Here is a 12319-nt window from a genome sequence, read left to right as displayed (position 1 = left end):
TTTTCTAATATATTATTTTATGTATTTTAAAATATATTGTTTTATTTGATCATTAATGTTAGGAACAGTTCCACTTTCTTTATGTCATACTACCTAGTAAAAAATAGGAAATATGTATTTTTACATTTATATTTTTGAAAGTATGTATTTTTAAATAAAGATAACTGATTGAGACCAAAATGAATAATGAAACTCCTCAAAATAAAGATATATTTGATTTCCTGTTATACAAAGAATTTGAAATTCTTTCAACTTTCATAATCTGTACTCATGATTTTTCTAGCTAAAACTGCCATCACTCATTGGTTTCTCTTTATGCTCCAAAATTCAGTGAGACCAAACTGCCCACAATTATCCACAATGTATTTCCCATTTCTATTTCTTTGTACATTCTATAACATATGCTTGGGATTCCCTTTCTCTTTTGCTTTCAAAATTTTATTCATCTCTCAACCCAAAACTCAAATGTCATCTTTCTGCAAAGACCTTACCTTAAAATAACTTAGCTAACCTCTCCTACTTTTTGCTCCATTCATCGCTTATCATTCACTATGCTTCTGCATTTTAGTTGCTTACTTAACAACTGCCTTGGAGTCATACTTCACAGTAGGTGTGATTCCAAAACGTATTCACAGGAGGCACAAGGGATAAACTGACTTGGCTGTGAAACCTGGCAGAGGAGCCAAAATAATTTTGATCTGCCTGTAGCTATATATACCTCTGGCTGAATGCCAGACTACATTTCCTTTCTAACAAGACATGTGGATAGGGATGGGATGCTGTTGATGTATGGTAGTTATAAGCGGAACTAATGAATTGGTAGAGGACTGGATGTTACGTGTACTTCAATAATAATTTCCATTTTAGGGATACCTAGTTCTTCAAACTATGAACACGTGATCAAGAATCCATTTGGGAAACTAACTTGGGTTGTCACTAACCTATGTCACCTACTACCTTGGCTTCTAACTGTTCTTTAGTCTCTATTCATAGTAAATCCACAAACTTATCAACAAGAGGAGCACTATCTATTAATCTTTACTTGAGTCTTCTATAAAATCACTTTTTATCCACTCCACATATCTACTTAATAATCTATATTTAGCCCAGTTTTACATGCTGGAAATATTTTAAAGAACAGGATAAACAGATTTCTTGTTCAACAAGTTTGAACAGGAGGAGCAAATAATTCAAGATGAGAGCATTAAAAACAAAAAAAAATTGAAAATGAGAGATATCAAGTATAGTGGGGAGGATGGACAAGGTGGCATTTCAAGAGATGGTATTTGAGGAATATCACCATTAAAGGGAAAACCTGGAGAGACAGTATTGTAGGCAGAAGTAATAGTGAGCAACAAAGGACCAGAGATAAGAATAAGCTTGGTATGTCTCACGGATATCAGAATGGCATTAAGAGGGAAACCTAGAGTAATAAAGTCAGGCTTTTCAGAGCATTGTAAGGCAGGTGATTTTAAACAATACAATGGAAGCTGTTGCAAAATTAAGCAAGTGAGTGATATGCTCTTGTTTTTAAAAGATTAATTTGGCAACTATGTGGAGAATATAAGTAAAAAGTAAAGGGAAATTAATAATGCTTGTTCTATTACATAGTTATCTTCAAATTGGTTACTCAGTTAAACAAATACAGGCATGTGAGATTGATCAAACAATTAAATATTAACTGTTCCTTTCAATAAAGCAATAGAAGTCAGTAGTATAACTTTCTTAGCTATTGTGTGTGTATGTATGTGTGTGTGTGTGTTATGTATACACACATGTTTTTTTCCCTTCTTTTTTCTCTTTTCCCTCATCCCAGCTGTTCTTTCCTTTTGAGCAGTTTCTTTCCCTTTCACAATATCTATTCTATCTTTCCGATTTTATTTACTCTTTAAGGTCCTTACACTAGTGAGACAATATGGTATTTACACAGGCAGGTCTGATTTATTTCACTTAGAGTGTGATCTCTAGTTGCATCCATTTACCTATGAAAGCCTCAAGTTTATCTTTATTAAGAGCCGAGTAATATTCCATTATGTAAAAATACCATATTTTTTAAAATCCATTTTTCAGTTGATGGGTATTTGGGTTGTTTCCACAATTAAGCTATTACAAATTGCACTGCTATAAACGTGAGTGCACATATATCACAATGATACGATGTTTTTAGTTCTGGAAAAATGCCCAAAAGGCAAATAGCTGAGTTGCATGGGACCTCTAGTCCTAGTTTACTGAAGAATCTCCAGACTGATCTCCACAGTGGTTGCACCAGCCTACACTCCCACCAACAGTGGAAAAGTGTTCCTTTTTCCCCACAGTCTCACCAGCACTTGTTATTGGTTGATTTCTTGATGATAGCTGTTCTTTCTGGGATGAAATGGAATCTCAGTGTTGTTTTGATTTGCATTTTTTGAATGACTAATGATGTTGAACATTTTTTCATGTATTTATTTGCCATTTGTATTTCTTTATCTGAGAAGTGTGTATTCATCTCAGATGACCATTTTTGTGTTGAGTCTTTAAATTGGGGGGGTGATTTTATTTAGTTCTTTATATGTTATAGATAGAAGTCTTTTGTCTGAGGGACAGTCAGCTAAATTTTTTTCCCAATTTGTGGATTTTCCTTTTTCTCTGCTGGTGATTTCTTTAGATGTGCAAAAACTTTTCAGTAAGATGAGATTCAAGTTGATGATTCTTTAAAGTATTTACCCTGCAATTTGATTTTTGTTCATGAACTCTCTGCCTATCCCTAGGTCTTCAAGATTTTTACCTACTTTCTCTTCCAGTAGATTTAGTATTTCTGTTTTAATATTGAGATCTTTGATGCATTTTGACTTGTGTTTGGTGCATAGTGATAAACATGGGTCTAGTTTCAGTCTTCCACATGTGGTAAGCCAGTTTTTGCAGCACCATTTATTAAAGAGGCTATCTTTTTTCCAGGGAGTTTGTTTGGTCCCTTTCTCAAAAATAAGTTGCCTGAATGTGTTTGGGGTTGTCACTGTATCTTGCAGTCTGTTCCATTAATCCTCAGGTCTGTTTCTTGCCAATACCATGTTGATTTTATCCCAGTGGCCTTGAATTATAATTTCAAGACAGGGATTGTAATGCCACTGGATTTGTCTTTGTTGCCCAGGATTGCTTTTGATATTCTGGGTCTCTGCAGGTTCCAGATGAATTTTAGGAATGTTTTCTCTAGATCTGTATGGGTATTTGGTATGTGAGGTATACTAATGGTATTTTAATTGGGATTGCATTGAATTTGTACAGTAATTTTGGGAGTATGGCCATTTTCATAATGCTGTTTCTTCCAATCCATGAGCAAGGAATATCTTTCCATTTTCTGAAATTGTCTTCGATCTCCTTTTTTAAAGTACTGTAGTTTTCACAGTAGAGATCTTTTGCTTCTTTTGTTAAACTGATTCCTAAGTATTTCAATTTTTTGGATGCTATTATGAAAGGTATGGGTTTCTAAATTTCTCTCTCAGTGTGTTTGTTGTTTGTGTATCGGAATGCTATTGATTTTTAAGAGTTGACTTTTTATCCAGCTACACTACTGAATTTGTTGATTAATTCTAAGCATCTTTTGGTGGAGTTTTTGGGGTCTTCCAAGTAGAGTATCATGTCATCTGTGAATAATGATAATTTCACTTCTTCCTTCCCTATCCTTATTCCTTTTATATCTCTCTCTTGTCTAATTTCTCTAGCTAATGTTTCCAGAACTATATCGAACAGGAGTAGTAATAGTGGTTGTCCTTGTCTTGTTCCTGATTTTAAAGTGAAAGCTTTCAGTTTTTGTCCATTTAGTATGATATTGGTCATTGGTTTGTCACAGATGGCTTTGATCAGATTGAGGTAAAGACCATCTATTCCTATTTTCTGTAGGGTTTTTATCATGAATGAGTGTTGGGCTTTGTCAAAAGCTTTTTCTCACTGAGTGTGGTGGTGCATGCCTGCAGTCCCAGCACTAGAGGGGCTGAGGCAAAAGGATCATTGCATGTTCGAAGTCAGTCTGGGCTACAAAGTGAGCTCAAGGCCAGCCTGAACTGCATGGTGAGACCTGTGTCAAAAAGACAAAAAGACAAAGGAAAAGCTTTTTCTGCATCTGTTGAGATGATTGTGTGGTTTTTGTCTTTGCCTCTGTTGATATGGTGTATTACATTAATTGATTTCTGTATATTGAACCATCCCTGCCTCTCTGGAATTAATCCCACTAGATCATGGTGTATTATCTTCTTGATGATTTGCTGAATTCTGTTGGCTAATATTTTATTGAGTATCTTTGCATCTATGTTCATTAGGGAGACTGGTCTCTAGTTCTCTTTCTTGGTTGGGTCTTTCTCTGGTTTTGGTATCAGTATAATACTTGCCTCCAAGTTAGGGAGAATTGCTTCCTTTTCAATTTCACTGAAGATTTTGAGAAGAATTAACATTAAATCTTCCCTTAATTTCTTGTAGACTTCAGCTGTGAATCCAGCAGGACCTGGACTTTTCTTTGTTTTTAATAACATTTTCAATTTCAGTAACTGATATTGGGTTATTCAGGATTTTTATTTCTTCTTGATTGAACTTCTGCAGTTCATACTCATCCAGGAATATGTCCATTTCTTCTGTGTTTTCTGTCCTATGGGAGTAAAGATTTTCAAAGTACATATTGATGATCCTCTGAATTGCTATAAGATCTGTAGTGATTTTACACTTTTCTTTCCTTATTGCATGAATTTGAAATTTTTTGCTTTCCTTTTTTTGATAAGGTTGGCTAGGGGTTTATCGATTTTATTTATTCTTTCAAAGAAGCAACTCTTTGATCCATTCATTCTTTTTGTTTGTTTGTTTTGTTTTTTTCCAGTACTGGGAATCAAACTCACGATGTTGTGCTTGCCAGGCAGGAGCTGTGCTGCTGAGCTAAATCCCCAGCCCTCTGATTCATTAATTCTTTGTAGTGTTTTCTTTCCCTCAATTGCATTAATTTCTGCTCTGATATTTATAATTTCCTCCCTTCTGTGTGCTTTGGGCTGGACTTATTCTTTTTCTAAAAGTTTGAGATTCAGCATCAGGCCATTTATTTGTTCTCATTCTGTTTTCATCACATGTGAGTTCACCACTATAAACTTCCCTCTGAGGGCTGTTTTCAGTGCCTCCCACACATTCCTACGTTGTATTTATATTTTCATTTTTGTTTGTAGATACTGTTTAATTTCTTCTTTAATTTCATCTGGATCCATTGGTTGTTCAGGAGACTGTTATTTAATATCCATGCATTTAAGGAATTTTGTGGTTCCTTTTCTCATTAATTTCCAATTTCATTGCACTGTGGTCAAATAGTATGCATGGGATAATTTCAATTCCTTTGCATTTACTTAAGTATGTTCTGTGAGATAGTATGTTGTCTATTTTAGAGAGCTTCCCATGTACAGCTGAGAAGAATGTATATTCTGATGTTGTGGGGTAGACCACCATGTAAACATCTACTAAGTCCATTTGTTCACAAGTTTTGTTCAGTTCTGTTATTTCTTTCTGAATTTTTTGTCCTATTGACCTCTTTGAGTCAGTGGGGTGTTAAGGTCCCCCACTACAATAGTGTTATTAGTTATTTGGTTTTTTATGTCTATTAAGGTTTGTCTTATATAGTTGTGTGCTCCCCTATTGGGTGCATACATATTTATGATTATTATCTCTTCCTCTTGAAATCTTCCCCTCACAAGTGTGTTGTGACCTTATTTATCTCTTTTGATCATTGTTGGTTTGAAGTTCACATTGTCTGCAATCACATAAGCTACCCCTGCCTTTTTCTGGGTTCCTGTCACATGGAGAATTGTTTTCCAACCTTTGACTTTCAATCTATGAATTTCCTTTAGAGTTAAATATTTTTCTTGTACACAGTATATTGTTGTATTTTGTTTTTTGATCCACTCTGTCAGTCTGCTTCTTTTGATTGGTGAATTGAGGCCATTTACCTTAATGGTTATGACTGTTAAGTTTTGGCTTGTCTTTGTCATGTTATTTACTTACTGTTGTTTTCCTACTTTTACTCTCTGTTTAGTTGCTTTCTCTGCTAAGTGGTTCCTTTCTATTGCTGTTCTTGAAGTTGTAGTCATTTTTATGTCTCTCTAGAAGATCTTTTAGTGCTCTTTGTAGTGTTGGTTTGGTGCTCATGAAGTTCCTCAATTGTTCTTTGTCATGGAAGTATTTTATTTCTCCATTAAATTTGAAGGATAGTTTACCAGGATACATCAGTCTGTGTTGGAAGTTGTTTTGTTTTAGGACCTATAATATTTCACTCTTATTTGATGCTTTGTGTTGAAAAATCTATGAATCTGAGGGCTTTCCTTTATATATGGTCTGTTTCTTTTGTCTAACAGATTTTAATATTCTATTCTTTGGCTGGATTACCAGGATCTTGATTATTATATGTCTGGGTATAGTTTTATTTTGGTTATGGCTTGTTAGAGCTCTATATGCCTCACTTACTTGTATAGCAGGTTCTTTTTCCATACTTAGGAAATTTTCTTCTATTACTTCTGCAAATAGTCTTATGTCATTTGCGTTGACTCCTGCTGTTTCATTGACACCTGCTAGTCTTACATTGTTTCTCTTTGCATCATTTTGCAGCTGTTGAAATGTTATTTCCTGCTTCTTTGTAATTTTTAAGAGATCTTTCCTTTCACAATCCTTAGCTGCAATGCTGTCTTCAAGATCTGAAAGTGTGTCTTCAGCTTAATTCAAGCATTTTTGCCAGCTTTCAATGGAAGTTTTAATTTCCTGGATATTTGTGTGAATCTGTTTCATGGATTTCAGTTCTTTCCTATGTTGTTCATTTAACATTTCCTTTATTTTTCTATACTCGTCTTTTATATCTATCTATCTATCTATCTATATATCCTCTCTCTCTCTTTATATATATATATATATATACATTTATATATATCCTCTTTCGATATGCTGCACAATTCTTTCATTATTGTTTCTAATTCATTTTTTACCTGAAAGATTATTTCTGATCTGATTTCTTCTATGGTCTTATAGAGTTGTTTCTTTACTTCAGTTGCAAGCATTTCAGAGATTTTAGGTGTGTGACTTCTGAATTCGCCTATGTCAGTGTCTCCTGGACTTGTTCTGGTTGGGGTGGAGTTCTGAGATTGCATTTTGGTCTTTTGCCTTGTCATTTTGGATGATGTAGGCAAAGCGCTGGGCAACGCACTGGAAGGTCTTTAAGGCCTCTAGATTTCCTGGTTGTCAGACTTTCCCTAAAATGGCAACAGGAGGTGTGTCACAAGATCTGGGATCCCCAGGTAGTTGATGGAATGCATGGCTCAGATAATAGCCCTAATAGTGATAGAGCACTGGCCTTCAAGACCAGGATCCCCAGGAGGCTGACTGGGGATGCCCAGGCCTTGGGCTGACCCACAATGTCAGTAGAATGTGGGGTACCAGACTGGAGTCATAAGGCAGCTGATGGGGTGTACCTGCCTCTTCCAGGCCTTGGGAACAACCCAGAATCTTGGCAGGACTTAGAGCACCTGTCTCAGTTGCCCAGGCGGATGACTGAATGTGCGTGGGACCTTAAGCATGACTCATAATGTCTGTGGGGCAAGGAACACAGGTCCCAGTTCCTCAGGCAGCTGGATGATGGTGCTCAGGACTAGTGCATGACCCATAATGACCACAGAGTATAGGGTGTCAGTCTGAGTTCCCCCAGTGGCTGGCTTATGGTGCCCTGAACTCAGGCATGACTCCTATTACTTTTCTTCTTTGCTCTAACATATAATTATGAGAGGGATCAAGTTCTCAAAGCTACCAAGAAACTTTAAAAGTAAGTTGAATAAGTTTTTGATGTGAGAGAAGAATCACAATTCCCTGGAAGAAATGTTCTTAGCATATCCTACATAAGCATGTTATAAACATCATTTCAAAACAGCAGTTACAGGGGCTGGGGATTTAGCTCAGCTGCAAAAGCGCCTGCCTGGCAAGCGCAAGGTCGTGAGTTCGGTTCCCGGTACCGGAGAAAAACAAAACAAAACAAAAAAAAAACAGCAGTTACAGTAGTTATCAGATAGTATAGTTTTGTAAGAACTAATTCATTCATGGAAAACAGAAAGCTACCATTAATAAAAACTAGGCCACTAGTAAAAGTTAAAGAAAATATGTGTTTGACAAAAATAGTTGAGAGGGAGGTTTTTTTTCCCCCAACCAAATGTGTAGTAGTCTAAACAAAGATAAAATATTGTAAATCCTTTAGAACTTGGGGAAAGTATGATTAAAATTTCACAAAACTATCTTATCCTCTTTCCCTTGGTTTTTGAAAAAGAGATTTTTTTCAGGATGCATGAATATCAGCCAAACAAAAACAGGAAAGGTAATGGAAATAGCCCAGACTTTCCTAAGCTTAATGATAGAGAAAAAGACTGATAAAATTTATTGTGAAAACAAAGCCAAAACTGAAAACCAAAACTAATCAGGACTCCTTTTTATTTCTCCAAACTACATTTCTTTTCTGATTTAATATCTAGTGAAAACTTACACAGAACAAAATTTTGGCATCTATTTCATAAGGATATTTTGTGAAAAGCCTTGTATGAAATACTTAATTCTTCCACTGAAATAGTGAAGGAAATATTGGACTATCATTAATCATATCAAAGCAGTATATTACTATAAAGCAAAAGGAATGTTCTCATAAAGGCAGCATAAAGGAAATTCTAGAGTGGAAGCCAAATGAATTATTACATGCTTTGAAGAATAAAACATGCAGTAAAGGAGGTTACAGTGAATTTGTTTGAGGTGACCTTAAATAGTAGCCTATACTTCAGATAAAGAGAAATTTTGCTTTTAGGTGTGTGTAGGGTGGGGCAGCAAGGAATAAAACATTCCGAACACAGTCAAGTCTGTTCACATTCTGTTATTAAGGAAGAAGTTCTTTAAGTGAATCTGTTACATATTGTACTAATAGTTTAACTTCTGATAAGTAAAGACCAAAACAACATCTATTTACTTAATCAAATTCAAAAATGAATATGGAAACATTTAAATAAGACCTATACAGTTGCTGTACCTTGCTTATTGCCTTACACAAATAGATAACTAATGTTTATTGAACAAGAATGTAAGAAGAATCACTGATCAAAGTTATATATAGTTTACCCCCCTTTACTCAGCCATCTGACATTAGGATCATCAATTTGTATATTTTCACAAAAATGCACATACTAATATTACTAATTTCTCTCCCTAACTGTGCATTCTAGCACACATTTTGTTTTGTTTTGTTTTGTTTTCTGGTACCAGGAATTGAACTCACAACCTTGAGCTTGCCAGGCAGGCACTGTGCCACTGAGCTAAATCTCCAGCCCCGTCTAACTGTGCATTCTAAATCTTTGTCTTTCAGATACATTACCGAAGGTTCTAGGAAAACAGAAAAGCAAACTGGAGAAATAGGAAGGACTTTTAATGAAGGATTACTTACAAGGTCTGGGCAGGGAAACAGGAAATAAAAATCATGGTTAGTGACAGGGTGAAAGACACTATTCCAGGGTGAAAGTGGCCACTATGGTACCCTAAGAAAGCTTGGCTCAGCCACAGCTGGGAAGGAGGGTCTCCATCAACACCCATGGCCTTCATTAGGGGAGCATGACTCTTGTCAACCCATGAGCCAAACCCAACAGGAAACTTGAGAGAAAAGGATCTTTACTTTAGGAGCACAGCACAGGGCAGGGAAAATGGAAAGTGGAAGAGAAGAGGAGACAAAGAACATTCAGGACACAGAGTTATTCTTAATTTCTTCTTAATGTCACCTCCTCAATAACATTTCACCAGCTAAAACTAGCCAACTAAAGCAATCACCACACATACACTTGCCTCACAACCCACACATTTTATCATGCCACATCATTAAAATTGGCCAAAATCCAACCGTTTTTGATGTGCCACATATTACTAGAAATATCTGGGGGGTTTTATTAAATGATTTAGACTTTCCTGAATAAATATCTAAACACCATAACCATTATCAACAAAATGTGTATTTTTCGTGTAGTAAGTGATAAAACTAAGAAAATTAGACATAAAGCTACATAAAACTGGCTTTTCTGTATTTTCCAGATCTTTAGGACCTCTAACACACTGAAGAACAGGGTAGGTATTTGCCCTGAAAAAAGTCCCTGTTCTCTGCACGGGTAACTGAATTGTTGCCATGTGCTCCTCTATGTGCCTGAAATTCTCTGTCATTATTGGTACTATTTCTTGTCTGCTCCATCCACAGAAATCTGAGTGGGATTCTGCAGAACACCCCTCCTTTCCCAGCATGACTTCTCAATTTCTTCTGCCTTGAGACTTTTCATCAGGCCTGTCCAAATAAGATCTCACCTTCATCAATGACAGTGGAGTCAGTGACAACTTCAGATGGCCCAGAACTCTTCCTGCAGGTGGAGACTCCTGAGTTCCAACACTGTTCTCAGACCTCCTAAGACTGTGCCTGCAAAGGTGCTCATCAGCCAGTGCTGCCCTAGAAGCCAGCTGTTGTCAATGTAAGCATCAAAGAGACATGGAAATTCCTTCCCAGTTGTGAGTAAACAGGATGATAGATTCCAGTTTTGAACAAAACCTAAAAGTTTTGAGGGAATTTGCTATGGGAATAAAAAAATAATTAGACTTCTGTCTAATGGGAATAGACAAGTCTTCAGAATTACAGTAACTTTTAATCTAGAAAGGTTTGACTCCACTTCTTGCTATTTGCCTGCTGACAAATTTCAGACCTTACCTCTCCCTCTTCCTCTTATGCAAACCACAGTGAGCTGATCAGAAAGCCCGGCTGCACTCTACCTTTGCACTGTATGGACTCAAACCATGCAAGCTGTGGCCCATGCCTGGAAATCTCACTCAGGGTCCACCACAAATATTTAAAGCCCAACCAGTCTCCTTTCTTGACTCTCTCAAGCCATTTAGGACCAGCTTGAGAGGACTCTGCTCTCCCTAGAGATCTCAATTTTGGAAGTAATAAAAGTTTTTGCACCATTTTCCTGTATGTGTAGTGTCATCAGTCATCACACATCAACTAAATCTGAAGTGTGCTTTCCTCTCACACTTAGGAGGAACTATACCACAAAGGAAGTCTGCTTCTATTTCACCTTGCAGTTAATGAAAGAACTATACAAGTTGTTGACATTCTACTATTATCCCATTTTCCTAGCAGGTAAAGTAAGGGACCCAATAGAAAGTTAAAATTGCCTAGCAGGGGGCAGAGGGAGGAGACAGAATCCAAAGTTTAAAGAGATTGGAACTAATCATGTTAAAGATCATTTCTCTGCATGCACATTTTAAATCCAGTTTTCCTTTCTGTTCTTGCCAGTTCCTCAAGTGCCTTCAACTCCTGTTCACTATCAGGTCATACTGTGGGCAGAGTGGCCACAAACCAAAGCCTAAAATGTTTTTCAGTGGGAAAAATGAAGTCAGTTTGCCTTGATACATGGATTTGCTTCCATGTGTAGTTGTGGCTGTAGTTAGATGCAAAACTTCACCACTGGGTCTGTAACTCACATACAAAACAACATCTTCCCGGAGGAGATCCCTCCTCTAACTGTACCGGCTCTAACTTCATCAGGATGCCTGTGATTAACGTGACTGGACTTTGCTCAAACCTTTCTTCTCCATGCTCAGTGGCCTTACATAACCCACGTTTTAGTACCAGTTGGGTCTAATAAGGTTGATACTGAACTGAATATATCAAATGCTACATTTTCTCAACTAACAGGATAAACAACTGCACTCATAATTCTATTCACTAAAAACATCTTCGTGTAACTTCATTTCATGTCCAAGTAGCTGGAAAATCTATCTTTAAAGAAAATTGTCATGTAAAGAAATTATGGGCATCATACCAGCACATTTTTTGCTCTTCTTTCATCAATTTTGCAAATAAATGGAAGAAAAGTATCATACCGCATAAAGAAATTAACTAACTTGGGTAAGTGAGTGTATTAGGATAAATATATAAAATGGAAGAGAAAAGAATAACGGCGGTATGATGCAATTCATTCCTTTTAAGTGAAAAAGGGTTATTTTAAAGGATGCCTTTGTTAAATAGCAAGTACGGTAAGCTACACACAACTCGTACTGGGTTCTCACCTCATCACTCTCTCCATAATAAGCCTTCCTTGCAGATTTCTTTTAGATACAAACATTTCCAGTTAGTTTGGCATTACCCCATGGCCCTTGTCTGACCCTCGGAAAAAAGTCCTTATGTACCCATGATTCAAAGACAGCATGGATTCCTGTGGAAAGCCAGACCAGCCTCAAGCAAGTAATAGACTGTTAAGATTTAACAAGAAAA

At 36.6% G+C, this 12319-nt stretch overlaps 1 long non-coding RNA gene across 1 annotated transcript in view; it reads left to right on the top strand.

Moving 5' to 3' along the window:
• Positions 1-11158, top strand: part of LOC102009086 — a 17186-nt gene extending 6028 nt beyond the window's left edge. Inside the window, exons 3-4 of the long non-coding RNA XR_261303.1 lie at positions 10093-10125; positions 10253-11158. This is a non-coding gene — a long non-coding RNA (uncharacterized LOC102009086). The remainder of the gene's footprint in view (positions 1-10092; positions 10126-10252) is intronic.
• The last annotated feature ends 1161 nt before the right edge of the window (positions 11159-12319 follow it).

This window comes from Chinchilla lanigera, unplaced genomic scaffold (assembly GCF_000276665.1).
Source record: "Chinchilla lanigera isolate Chin_1 unplaced genomic scaffold, ChiLan1.0 scaffold00027, whole genome shotgun sequence".
NCBI classification, from domain to species: domain Eukaryota; kingdom Metazoa; phylum Chordata; class Mammalia; order Rodentia; family Chinchillidae; genus Chinchilla; species Chinchilla lanigera.
Note: the sequence above shows the minus strand (reverse complement) of the source record. Positions and strands in the feature narration are given on the sequence as shown.